Source organism: Orcinus orca, chromosome 1 (assembly GCF_937001465.1).
Source record: "Orcinus orca chromosome 1, mOrcOrc1.1, whole genome shotgun sequence".
Lineage (NCBI taxonomy): Eukaryota > Metazoa > Chordata > Mammalia > Artiodactyla > Delphinidae > Orcinus > Orcinus orca.
Window position 1 is genome coordinate 162,569,402 of NC_064559.1, and position 14,493 is coordinate 162,583,894.

The 14,493-nt window shown below is 42.4% G+C and overlaps 1 protein-coding gene across 13 annotated transcripts in view; it reads right to left on the reverse strand.

Moving 5' to 3' along the window:
* The window catches only part of FGGY (FGGY carbohydrate kinase domain containing), a 450,202-nt gene extending 445,824 nt beyond the window's left edge, over nt 1-4,378 (reverse strand). For 12 of the 13 annotated variants that reach the window (XR_004485339.2, XM_049697009.1, XM_033435388.2 and 9 more), the window contains exon 1: nt 4,248-4,378. The gene's annotated coding sequence lies outside the window, so the exon portion shown is untranslated. Of the gene's footprint in view, nt 1-4,019; nt 4,078-4,247 lie in introns of those variants that run through there. The other variant, XM_033435391.2, reaches the window with a different exon arrangement.
* Between the last annotated feature and the right edge of the window lie 10,115 nt (nt 4,379-14,493).

A 14,493-nucleotide genomic window follows, 5' to 3' on the forward strand; every position in this document is an offset into this window, starting at 1 on the left:
TCTCTCCCCAAACTAATGTATAAATTAAATGAAGTTCCAATTCGAATCTCAACAGGCCTTTATTTTGAATCTGACAAAATGACTGTAAAATGGAAATGTAACAGATGCAGAATAACCAATATAACTTTTAAAAAGAACAAAGTTGAAGGACTTATACTACCTGATTTTAATACTTATTACAAAACTACAGTCATCAAAACTAAGTGGTACTAGCATTAAAACAGACAAAGAAATCAATGGAACAAAATAAAACATCCAAAAATGGGCCCACATATACACATGGTAAATTGATTCTGATCAAAGGTACAAAGACAATTCAATCGAGAAAGGATAGATTTTTTAGCAAATGGTGCTGGAACAACTGATACCATATGAAAAAAATAAACTTTGTCCACATCTGGTCCTACAGGTTAACATGAAATGGATCCTGGATTTAATGTAAAATAAAAAACAATAAAGCTTCTTAAAAGAAAAATGGGAGAAAATATTTGAGATCTCAGGCTAGGCATGATTTCTAAGATACCAAAACCATGATCCATAAAGGAATAAATTGATAAAATTTACATTATCAAAATTACAAATTGATAAATTAGACTTCAGCAAAATTAAGAACTCTGCTTTTCAAAAGACACTGCTAAGAAAATGAAAATATAAGCCACGAAATGAGATAAAATATTTGCAAATCACAGCTGTGATAAAGAACTTATTAATGAGAATATATATAAAAACCTCTTGGGCTTCCCTGGTGGCGCAGTGGTTGAGAGTCCGCCTGCCGATGCAGGGGACACGGGTTCGTGCCCCGGTGCGGGAAGATCCCACATGCCGCGGAAAGGCTAGGCCCGTGAGCCATGGCCGCGGAGCCTGCGCGTCCGGAGCCTGTGCTCCGCAACGGGCGAGGCCACAACAGTGAAAGGCCCGCATACCGCAAAAAACAACAACAAAAAAAAACCTCTTGAAAGTCAATAAGGAAACAAACAGCCCCTTTTTAAAAAGTGGACAAAAGAAATAAACACTTCAGCCAAGAAGACATATGAAATATATACAGGGAAATAAGCAACATGATAAGAAGTTTGAAATTATTAGTCATTAGGGAAGTGCACAATAGAACCCCATGAGAGGATTCCACATTATTAGAATACCTAAAATTTAAAAGAGTGATCACACTAGTTGGAGCAACTGGAATCACTTTGAAATACGGTTTGGCTGTTTCTTAAGTTCAATATACACCTACCATGTGAACTAGCTGTTCCACTTTTAAGTATTTAACTAATAGAAATGAAGGCCGTACAAAGACATTTATACAAATATGGATACCGGCTTTATTTGTAGTAGCCAAAAAGCAGCAAATAATCCAAATGTCCATCAATGGGTTAGTGGATAAACTAAATATGGTATAGTTGTACTCAGAAAAAAAAAAAAAAACACTATGTATGCACACATAACCTGGATAAACTCAAGAGGATTATGCTAAGGAAAAGCCACCGCACACAAAAGATACATATTGTATGACGCCACAGACAAAATCCTAAAAGAGTTTAAATAGTGACACAAACAACTCACTGGTTCTTGCAGCGATTAGAAAGGGGCATGAGCAATCTTTGGGGGTATTAGAAATGTTCTTTATCTTGATTGTAATGATGGTTTCATGGAGAAATACATACGTTGAAACTTCTCAAATTAGACACTTTATATATGTACAGTTTACTGTATGTCACGTATACCTCAATAAAGCTGTTGAAAAATATCCTAGTGGGGAATGCCTTTTCTTTCCTGTGGTACCTTGACTGCTACATCCTTTCTTCATCCCCTACATTCAATCAGTAATTAATTCCTAACCATTCTATTCTAATCTCTCTCCTCTAGTCACATAGCTACTACACTAACCCATCTCTCACCTGCATTATAATAGCCTCTCTCCAATCTTCACCACTCCAATTCATTCTCCACCCTGCAGCCAGAATTAACTTTCTAAAACACAAATCTGACAGTGTCACTTCAATAGCTGCTGCTTGCTCTGGAGATGCATTTCAAACTCCCTTAACCTGATTCACCTGACCTTCCCTGATCTGGGCTTTTCACTCTCCCGAACCTCCTTTCTGGTGATTTCCCCTTACCCTTTCCAGTCCGCCCATACTAATCAACAATGCACCAGACTTGCATAGCTTTGCCCATGCTGTTCCAAGTCAGATAATCCCCTTTCCTCTGTCTTTCTCCAACCCAATCACACCGATGCTTTGCAACTCAACTTGGGTATTATCTCCTCTGAGAAGTTTTCAATAAAAGCCTATATTGGGCCATTTGGACTTCTCTCAACTCCTGAGAATTTTTTTTTTTAATTTTTATTGGCGTATACTTGATTTACAACATTATGTTAGTTTCAAGTGTACAGCAAAGTGAATCAGTTCTACATATACATCTATCCACTCTTTTTTTAGATTCTTTTCCCATACAGCCCATTAGAGAGGAGAATCTTCTTCTACCTTGCTACAGCACTAAGCTCACTATCATATAATCTCCCTTGCCAGACTAGACAGAAGCAGACTGGATGAAAGCTTGAAAGCAAAGACCAAGTCTTGTTCATCCTTGCTTTCCCAGAGCCTACCACAATGCCAGGCCAAGAACACATTCCCAAATTAGTGAACAAACAAATGAACACAAGAGCTGGTTTGGATGACCGCCTCTTACATCAGCTGGGTTGACTCTAAATTCCACCTTATAAAAATATGCGCAGGTAAGAGGTTGACTAATCTCTGTAGTACACTCTGGTAAAATAATTATTTCAAATACTTTGCGTGGGGGGCAGTGGTCCCACTCCGGCTGTGAGCTTAAGGGCAGGATTCACTACCTCAAACTGTTTTCAGAACCAGCTGGTAATTGACTGTGATTTGAACCAAGTGAAAGGTTAGGGAAAGAGAACCAGATTCCAGGAAAAGACAAGGCCCACAGTAAAAATTAACACAGCCTGGAAGAAGGCTCGGTCCCCTCCAAGTAAACTTCTTAATTTCATCCAGAAAGACACAGATCTCCACCCTCTGGGTTACTCCTTTCTCCCAATACACGTTTTGACTTCCAAATCCAGCAGGGAGGCTCCCAACCTCCCTCCCCCTCAAAATCAATCTCCAGGCCCTTCTCACCCTCTCTGTTCCCTCAATCATCCTTAATAAGAGTTCTTGGAGCCTCCCACCAGGAGGCCCTCCTCAGCTGGCTCCCTCCAAGAGCCAGGCCAGTGGCCACCAAGTCAAAAGCCAACCACAGGACCTCATTAACAGGAGATTCCCAGAAGACCAGGAGGCGGTCAAAAGGCTGGAAGACCCAGCTGGCAACTTAAAAAGTACAATTTCAGGATATGCAGTCGGTGGATCATAGGAAAGAGGGGAAAAGCAAGCAAAACAAAACAAAGCAGAATTCTACCATCTATATACCAGTTACAAACTAAGAGAAGGCTTGCCTTCTTTCTTACTGACTTGTGGTTCAAAAGCATAATCACTCTCTCCCTCCTGATATCCTATTTTAAAAAGTAACCTAATAATGACTGCTCTTCCCTATCTTGGAAATGACTTGACTTTTTAATTTAGAGACGAAATTAGTTAAGACATGAGAAGTGCTTTAGTGGAAAATAGCCAATGATTAGGGAAATTCACCATTTTGCATCTTGTTCATCTTAAAAAGAAAGAACTTTAATAAAAATAGAAAGACACTCCTAGGCCTTTCCTACCCAGGATAACCGTAGCCAAAGAGCATTATACCATCTAAACTAAATTGCACCTCAAACATTACCATAAGCTGCTGAAAGCTACAAGCAGCACTGGCCTTAAATGCCTTAGGTAGCCAGACTGGAATTAAAAGGTTCAAAAATGCCTGGGGAAATGTCCTAAAATACGGTGGGAAGGGGGGAGAGAGAAAATTAACATAGTTAACTGGATAGTGATGACAGGGGACCCCGGGTTCCACACATCTCCTAGGCAGCGTTGGGGATGCAGTAAAGGCCCACCCTTCTCTTGAGTGGCCGTACGCCTCACCCAGGAGCGGACACAGTGGACTCAACAAGGTCTCCGGGGCCAACGCACGGCTGGCGTTGGCGTTAACACTCAGGCGGCCAGAGGGGGAAGAGGAGGAAGCGACTGCGGGAAAGGGGAGGGAGGCTTGGGCCCGGGTGCGCTCTCGAGCTGGAGAACGTGCGCGCGGCGAGCCTGCGCTTTTGCTAAAGCCCCTGATACACACGTGGGACTGGGCGGAGGGTCACTTACTTTTCCAATCTGAAATTACATTTTAGCTAGCGTGGCCCTGCCGATAACCGCGCGGAGCCGCACCAAGCCTCGGTTGGGCGGTCCGACCCGCCCTCCGCGCGGCCCCGCCCGCGCCCCCGCCGTCCACGGCCCCTGTAAAACTCGCCCCGATTGGCCCTTTGAACGGAACCCGGGATTGGCCCGCGCCTGCGCCCTGCCGTGGCCTCCTGCGGCGGTCGCCTGTCGGTTGGAGTGGACTGCATCCTCTTCCGGTTTCTTCCCGCCTCCCCGAGGGTTTTTTTTTTGTTTTTTTTGTTTTTGGTACGCAGGCCTCTCACTGTTCTGGTCTCTCCCGTTGCGGAGCACAGGCTCCAGACGCACAGGCTCAGCGGCCACGGCTCACAGGCCCAGCCGCTCCACGGCATGTGGGATCTTCTCGGACCGGGGCACGAACCCGTATCCTTTGCATCGTCAGGCGGACTCTCAACCACTGCGCCACCAGGGAAGGCCTCTCCTGAGCTTTTAAGGGCCTGAAGTGGGCTCTGTCCTCTCAGGCCGAGAGTTTCCTAGTCTGGGGGCTCTTCTCGCAGAACTCACCCACGCAGACTCCCCTCAGCCGCTGTTGGGTACGTGTCCGATGTGTATCCTGTAACTTCGCTTCTCAACCATGCACTGAACAGCAAGACTCTTGCAGACAGGTGTTAAAATAAAGAAATTAATAATAATAATATTTATTGAATGCTTACTTTGCATGAGGTCTTGTTCCCGAGATACTTTACGAAAATGTTCTCAACCAATTTTGTGAACAACCTTCTGAAAAGGTGTCAGTTTGTAAATGTACAAAACAAATGAACCTCAGCCTCTAAGGAAGTTACAGTCCGGTGGGTCCTGGACACACCTATGTCATTTAATCTTCATGATCCTTACCTTTCCAGTTAGCTAGGTACTATTTGTCCATAGTTTACAGATGCAAAGAGTAGGAAACGTTTTTTAGCTTGTTTTGAGACTCACAATAAGTAACAGGAGGGAAGATTCCAACCTGAGCTCAAACATAAGCCATGTCTATTAAAAAGGCAGGCTCCCAAGCTGATGGGACTGAGATTTGGAAGACAGTTTATGAAGTCTAAACTCTTTATTTTCCTAGAAAAGGAGACTGAGGTGCAGTAAAAGGAAGTGATTTTCGAAGGACACACTGGTCATGAGAGGTAAGCCTCGGTAATAACTGATTTCACAGAACTGGAGTATGGGCCATGTGCATGATAGTCACACTGCTATCCTCATAACAACCCCAAATACATGCTCTCATCTTGGTCTTACAGGCGAGGATAGTGGCTCAGTGGGGCTGAGGCCACGTGATTAGCTGCATCTGCTAGGGGCCCTGGTTTGAGGATGCCGGAGGAAGAAATTTTCCTCTATCCTTCTAGGTTCTTCTGCTGGTCTAAGAATTAAATTGACATTATGAACGGGAGAAAATCAGATGAAAGTTTAATAACGTGTACATGGGAGAGACCCAGCAAAACTGAGTAACTCTGTAAAGACATCTTCCACTAAAGACAAAAAAAGGATGTAGGGGGTAATGGTTTATGTCTTCAAAAGGGAGGAAGGCAGTTTACATGAAGATGGAAAAGCAAATGTTTGGTAAACAAATGTTTGCTGGGTGTGCTAAGACAGTGGGACACAGGAATTTTAAAAAAACAAACAAAAAAACCTTCCTAGATTCCTCTCGGTCTACCATATCTAGTTCATACTATAGTACAATGATAGCTGTCTTCCTGGAAGAGGTCCTCTGTCTACATTCTTTAGGCAGCTAAGGAGGATATCCGAGTTTCTTCCTGAGTCTTTTTGGGCCTTGATTGTTTTCAGCTGTAAATAATTCACGTGCCAAAGAGACATTTTGGGGTGGCAAGTTTTGCTCCCGTACAGGGTCATTTTCTTTCTTCCACACCATGACTGTTCACCTTCATTTCCAACAAATATCCGGAGATCTAACCATGGACTCTTTGGGAATGTAGGAGGTACTAGGATCTGGTTACTTGGCACCTGTGTGAATCATCATGTACAACAGGAATGATAATATTAAGACCTATTCATCTTACCTTTCCAGAGTATTGTGATGAGTAAATGAGGTAACAAATATGGAAATACTTTGTAAAGTGTTAGATGCTGAATACGTGTAAGACAGCTTCCAGACCCTCCTCATTGTACCTCAGGAATAGAATAAATGAAATATACTGGTTGCCTTAGGAACTATGGCAGGAGGTCTCATCTTGGCTAAACTTGAATTAATATGGATTTGCTTCCTGGTCTTTATAGATATCTCTGTTACTAGGCATTTTGTATTTGATCTGAGGTTTGTTTCTTCTTATCATCATGCTATCATTAGTGGTAATAGCAGCAACAGCACAGTGGCTGGAGCACTAGCAGCCATCTTGGACCATGAGAGGATTTCAGGAATGAAAGCTACATACAGCAAAGCCCCAGGGTGCAAGGGCTTAAGTTTCTGACACCATGCAGCACCAGACGAACACCCACTGCCCACTTCTACTTGTAAGAAAGAAGCTGCTCTCTTGTGCAAGACACTTTAATTTTGTGTTTTCTGTCCATGGGGCCAAACCTAATCATAACTGATACATATACCTTACCTCACAGAAATCCTACAGCAACTCTATAAGGTGATAGGTGCAGAAACAGACTCAGAGAGTATAAATGATTTTTTCGGTGTCATCCAGCCAAGTGACAGAGGCGTAATTTTGTGGCCCATTCTCATTTTCTTTTAAATGGAAAGAAAATGCCTGTTGTGAATGAATGAATCTATTTTTTTTCCATTTACTTCCATTCTATTCATTTATTCTAGGAGGTGATAAACTTTTTCTATGAAGGACCAAACAGTAAATATTTTAGACTTTGTGAGTCATAGTTTCTGTTGCAACTACTCAATTCTGCCTTTGTAGGGCAAAGCAATCATAGATAAAAGTAAACGAGAGGCTATGACTGTGTTTGGATACAACCTTACAAAAGCATACAATGGCCAGTGTGCCCCAGTGGGCCTTAGCTTGCCAACCTCTGATTTATTAGATTCTGATGTCCCATCACAAAAGTGCATTGGAAATACATTACAGAGGGTAGGGGGATTGTGACTTTGCAGGCACCCTCACACAGTTGACCAATATAAAGTCCAGTGTGTGACGGTGAGGTCCAGTAGAAAGAAAAATCCCTAAACTGATAATCATGAGATCTGAGCACTCAGTTCATATCTGCCCTGAAACAGGATCTATATCCTGAACCAACCCCAGGTGCCTCAGTTCCCTATATGTTAGGAGCAAATAATGCAAATATCACCCCTACTTTCTATAGTTTCCATGGCTACAGGGAGACTGAGATGACATGATATACAGACCATATTTTGAAAGCTATAAATGTTATTCAACTGTGTGTTCACTGCTTCACCTTAGGCAGGGCCATATAGCCTCCTCTGTATCCTTCAGCCCCCCGTCCTTACCTCTATCATGGAACTCCTAGAACGTATCAAATGCCTAGTAGTTATTAGTGAATCCGTTTATCCCCACTCCTCGTCCTTAACTTGATATAAAGGGTTATTGTGTTGCATTGGATTAAAAGACTCAATTATTGGAAAGTCTAGATGCCCACTCAAGGTCGCTGCCGGGCAGCGTGGGTGTCATGCGGTCATTGTCCAGTAGACAGGTCACAAGTCACACCCGTGAAGCAGCACATCAGGCTTAAACGAGACAGAAAGAGCTAGGTTGTGAAAGCCTGGAACCAGCTGAACTGGACGTTTGTGTCACTTCCTTCCTGCTCACAGACTGTTTCATGAAACACCAGGAGGCAGACAGGAGTCCTGGCCTTCTCCCTGGTGACCTGTGGAGGCCTTCTGCTACTCTGACTGCATTCTCTGAATGCTTTTCCTACATTAACAACTTGCCCCTCACCAGAGAAAAGACTTATTTTCCCCGAGACTCTTAGAGTCATGGCACAGAAATAGGTGTGGTTATTCATTTACTCATGAATTCATTTATTCATTCAGACATTTATGTATTCACTCACTTAACAAAGATATATTGAGTGCCTACTGTTCTATAAAGAGATGGTGTTGAGAAAAACAGATATTGTCCGTGTCATCGTGGAACTGACAGTCACGAAACTGACATTCAGTAAATAAGCATGCAGGTATATATGTGTGTGTGTGTATATGTGTGTGTGTGTGTATAAAGTACAGAGAGGTTAAGCATATATCAATATATCTATCTGTATCTATATCTATATGGATTCAGTTGCAAGTAGGAAGAGACATAGGATCTTATGAGAGAGGGGGCGTGATTTAGACTGAGGTCTAACTGAGATGGGTGATTCTGAGGAACCAGGTGCGTTACATGCATTGAAGACCTAAGGGTCTTCAGTAACCTTGTAAAGTGACTACTATCACAACCATTGTACAGATAGGGAAACTGAGGCTTAGGAAGATTAGGTGACTGGCCTAAGGCTGCACTGTGAGTAAGTTTGGAGCAGGCTGGGCTCTTTCCCATACTCCACAATGCACAACACAAACCCAGAGGGTGTGAATTTTCCCAGCTCCCACCTTTGCACACACTATGCCTCCTTCCACCTGGAAAGCCTCCCCCGCCCTCCTTGTCTTGCTGGATTCATAGTCTGCCTTCAGCGTCTAGTTGAGGGCCTACTTTCTCTGCAAAGTTCCCTCTTCTATCTGAGGCCTCAGCACATCTCGTATTCTAAGCTTCTGCAACAATCATCATGTATTACTCATGCGGCACCGGCCCCGGGACACCTTGTAAAGTTCATTTTCCTTTTTACATGCCTGCACTCGTGGCCTTGCTCCCAGTCCTGTGGGCAGCACGAAGTCATGAGAGCAGACAGACCTGGGTTCTTCTCCTAGTTCCTACTTGTTTGCCGAGTGACCTGGAGAATGTTGCTTAACCTCTCTGTAGTTTCCTTGGAGAAAAGTAATATTTATTTCTTGAGATAGATCTTAAAACATGTGTCCCAGGGCTGAACAGATAGTAAGTGTTCCACACTTCTTAGTCTTCTACCCAATTCCATTCCCTAGATCAGAAAGCCTCTGGAGGGTAAGAACCATGCCTTCTACTTTATAATCTCGGCAACTAGCACAGTGCTCTGTAATAGTGGGTATATCATTGGCACATAATTATGACGGTGACAGCCTTTACCTGCCTCCTGGGTCCCTTGCTCCTAATCCAACTTGTTTTCTCCTGTCTTTCTTCCTTTCTTTCTTTCTCAACTTAGACTCCTTTAAGCCTCCCTTAAACTTGATCCTCTGTCAGAAACAGGTGCCACTGCATACACTCTCTCTTCCAAATCCACACTGTCTTCTCAGGAGGAAAATAACTGAAATAGTTCACTGGAGACCCAACAGATGGTCCGTAAGGGGAAACCACTGACCAGAAAGACTGCCAAACTCCCCATCCTGGGCACCACCTAGAGCCATATTTTATATGCAAAATCATTAGTTTATTCAACTCTCTTCTCTAAAGGATGCCAGTAGCTCATTTCCAAAGATGGGGGAATGTTCCATCTTACTTTATTACTTGCCCTCTGTCTGCCTGCCTGCCTGCCTTACTTCATCTCTTCAGTTAACAAACATGTACTGAGTACTTGCTAAGTGCTGAGCCAGAGCTGGCTGCTATACTAAAAGCACAGAGAAAGAGCTAGGGGCAACCCATGGTGAGAAGAAGAGGGGGTATTGGGTACAAAGAGAAAGGAAAGACTGTGCTAACATTTACTGGGCACTGGCTCTGCACTTCCACATGCAGTGTCACAGTGATTCCTCCCAGCCATGCACCTGAGGGAGTAGGGATTCCTGCTGCAGGAATGAAGGCTCAGAAAGGCAGAGCAACTTGCCGGAAGCCATCTACCAAAAGACGCCACAGGCCAAAATGAAGAGGCAGCTTCTGCTGAGAAGCTAAAGTGGGCAGAGATGCTCATGTTGGATATAAGGCTTCGGATGAATGCAAGTCCTAATAATCTCACTGGTTTCACCCTGCAACACCAACTTTGTCTTCCATATGTGAGCTGCTCACCCACTCCCCAGTTCCCAAACTTCACCATCCTAACCAGTTCCACACCACGTACATCCTTCTCCCCTAACGCTGCCTAGTTTCAACCCCACAGCCTCTTGACCATGAGCCATTTCAACAAAAGTGCAAACTATGTGATGAGCCATGACAACAATGTGCAACCCTAAACTCCAATGAGTGTTTTTCTACGAGGGAACAGGTGGAAGAAGAGAGTCCAGGGCCATGAGATGATGACAAGGCCAAAGGAGGGGTGGGAGTCGGCCTGTTAGGACATACATGCTCCAGGCCTCAGGGGCTGAATCAAAGGAGGCCCCTGGAGCCTGTGCAGTATCCACTGCCATTCACTTCTCGAGAATCATGGCATTTGGAAACCATTAAAGAACATTGGTTTGGGTAGTTTTCAGACTGGATCCTATCGGAAGGTGCCTGCACAGCAAAGAAGAGGCTGAATGGGCTCCCAGGCTTTCCACAATGCCCCCTCCGCTGCCAGGTTGTTCTCTTCTTCAAGACACCAGATGAGGGGGCTGGTGGGGGCTGAAACCCCGTCCCCACTCTGCCAGCTGAACTCTGGGCCTGCGAGGCTGCTCTGCCCCAGCAGAGAGGGCAAATTTTCCTAATTTGCACAAAGTACAGAATAGGATAGTGATAACTTTGCCCTCTTGCTGCCCCCAACCACACACATGCACACACATACACCCATATAGCCACACAGACATTCCCACAGACTTACACATAAGCATGTATACATATTTATACAAACACACATGCAGACATATATACATTATACAAAGAGCACACAGACATATACATAGACACATGAATATATCATACAGTACACACACATAGACACACACACATGCAAATTAGACCACAATATAATGCACAGAAATATAGACACAAATATACAGACACAGAGTCGAACAGATATGGATACACAGATACACAAGCCACACAAAGACACATACATACACACACAGTCTCGTAGCCACTTATACACTGCACACACATAAACAAACACATCCATACATAGATGCATAAACACAACACACAGGCACATAAACCACACAGATATACACACACATACACAGATATGCACACATACATACATCTTTAACCAGAACAACTCTACTTTATCAATTTTACATGATAAATTCTATTTTCAAAATTTTTATGTGACAAACATTTCACTACTAAAAGAATTTGTTCTTTTTGAGGATTTTTTAAAATTCATTTATTGATCAAATGTTTGATGACAATATGTTGAAATAAAATGATAGTAGGAAGTGGGGTACACTCAGACATATTAGTGGCAGGTCTTTCCATGATATGTCTTGTAATTCATTTTGCTTTTATCATAATGAAAAATTTGTGACTTTCAACACTGCTACATAATATATAGATCCAGAACTCCTGTTTTATTGTTTATACACTTTCAGATACTTAAAAATATCAGCCTCCACTCCATCTCCTTCACCTCCCAAAGGACCTCTGGAGCTATGGAAATGAGACGGGAACTTGAAGGCAAGGGTGTAACGTTAAGGAGTATGCTAAACAGGACTTTTGGTTGTAAGAAATAAAAATACAAATCAAGGTTGATTAAATAAACCAAAAGGCAATTTATTGTCTCATGTACTTGGGCAGTTCAGAAGGGAGATGAACTTTAGGAAAACCTGGGTCCAGAGATTCAAATATGTCTTTAAGGGTCTTTTGTTCTCCATTTTTCATTTCTTAATTCCCATGTTTACTTCATATTCAAGTTAAGAGCAGTGCATGTGGTAGCAAAGATGGCTAGCAATTGCTTTAGCCTTACAATGTTCTCCTAAATCTTGGAAGATGAGGGTGAGGGTATCTCCATGCTCCTATTTCTTGCAAGAATGCTGAGCACAGTTTGATTGGCCCATTTTTAGTCAAGTGCCCATTCCTAGGGATGGATTCAGAAAAGCTGAGCTTCTGAACCTGTACCAGCAGAACTGAATAGTGAGAGTCGGGGATTATTCCCCAAAGAGATATCAGACAGGAAGGAGAATACGTATGTCTTCCTCCCTACCTCCAGAAGCCTTAGTGCAGTACTCATGGGTCAGGCTCTGTGCTGGAGACTGGGGCACCAGATAAAAATATTTATACTCTTTCCCTCTAGGAACCCACCGCCTAGTGATGGAGGTGGCATGTAAGCCAATAGTACAGGACACAGAAAGCAATAACCACAAAATAAAAAAGTGTGATAAAATAAAACTTCATCAAAAGACACAAGACAATCAACAGGCAAGCCACAGAGTGGGAAGAAATACACATACCTGAGAAAAGATTTTAATCAAGATTATATAAAGAATGACTACAATGCAATAATTTTTTAAAATCCCAAATTTTAAAATGAGTATAAAGCTTAAACAGACATTTCATAAGGGAAGACACATGAATGGCTAATAAACCCATGAAAAGGTGCTCAACATCTTTAGCTATCAGGGAAATGCAAATTCAAACTGCAATGAGATAGCACTTCATAACGTCTAGAATGGCTGGAATTAAAAAGAGACTGACATGAATACTGGAGGTAATGTGGAGCACCAGGACCTCCCCTGTTTTCCTGGTGGGAATGTAAAATGGTAGAACCATTTTCCAAAAGCATGTATCTACACTGTGACCTAGCAATTCATTCCTAGGTATTAACCCAAGAGAAATAGAAATACATATTTATAAAAAAGATTTGTACATGAACGTTCACAGAAGCTTTATTATTAATTCCCCAAACTGGAAACAACCCAAATGTCCATTAGCATAAGAATGGATAAACAGTCATATATCTGTACAATGGAATACTAGTCATAAAAGAGAATCAAGTACTGATTCATACAATGACATGAATGGATCTCATAGAAATTATGTTGAGAGAAAGAAGCTAGACATACAAGAACATACACTGTATGACTGCATTTATGTGAAATTCATCATAATTTATTATGGAAAATAAACTTACCTGCATTTGCCTGATGGGTGGAAAGTTGAAGGTTAGGAGGAAGCCTAGCTGTGAAAAGATATGAGAAAACTCTCTGGGGTGATGGAAATGCTCAAAACCTTGCTAGGGGTGTGGGTTACATGAGCATCTCTATTTGTAATTGTGCATTTCATTACATGTGAATTTTACATCAAATGAAAAAATTTTTAGAGTGTAGAGAGTGCTAGGGAGGTGTAGAAAAATCAGGAATGACAGGATGTTGATAATTGTGGAAGCCGGATGATGGGTACATCGAGGTTCATTAAACTATTCTGTTTACTTTGTGTATGTTTGTAATATTCCATGTGAAAAAAATTTTTTAATCAAATAAATTAATATCTAACAATATGATGACTTCTATGAGAGGAACAGGAAGTAAGTGTTGTAAAACCAGAAAACCTGGAGCAATTACCTGCCTAGGGAGTTGGAGGTAGGACAGGGGGCTGAGAGTGACTCTTGGAAAAGACGTTGCAGAAGAGAGAACATTTGATTTGGGACTCAAAGGCCAAGAAGACTAAAGCAGTTGGAAATGCCCAGAATAGATGCCCATTAGAGAACCTTGTGGCACTTCTAGTGACAGAACAACATTGGATCACCAATGATATGTACTCTTCTGAAATAACCCTTTTCTCATAGGAGTCAGCAGAGTGGAGTGCTCAGGGCAGAGGAACCGAAGTTAGGATTTCCCACTCAGAGTGTCCTTGGATGATCTAAGTCACAACCTTTCTCTGCACTTCAGTTTTCTTACCTGTGAAGTGAGAGGATTCAACAAAATTATACCTAAGTTCTCTTCAAATGCTTCACAGCTGTGAAGCACAACTGTGCTTCACAAGCTAGTTGTGAAGTCACAAGCTAGTTGTGACAAATCAAGGAATAAAACAAAGGTCTGAAGACATCTCATTCCCAGAACGTTCTTAATGCTCTATTTCATGTATTCTAAGACGCACATTCTTATTTAACATTTAACATCACAGAAATCAGGGCACGCCTTACAATCGATGATGTCAGATAACTAGGCTCCAGCAATGCATAGTTGCATTGCCTGCCTGGAAGTACTTGGTTATTATTCCTGGACAAAATGACTGGACAACGACAGTCATTGACGTTTTAATCAACACACCACCTGCGGTCCTTTGGAGGATCAAATATGAATTCCATTTGTTGTCTGGAAACCTTCTATTTGTACCTTCTAGTAGAATAAGAAAAT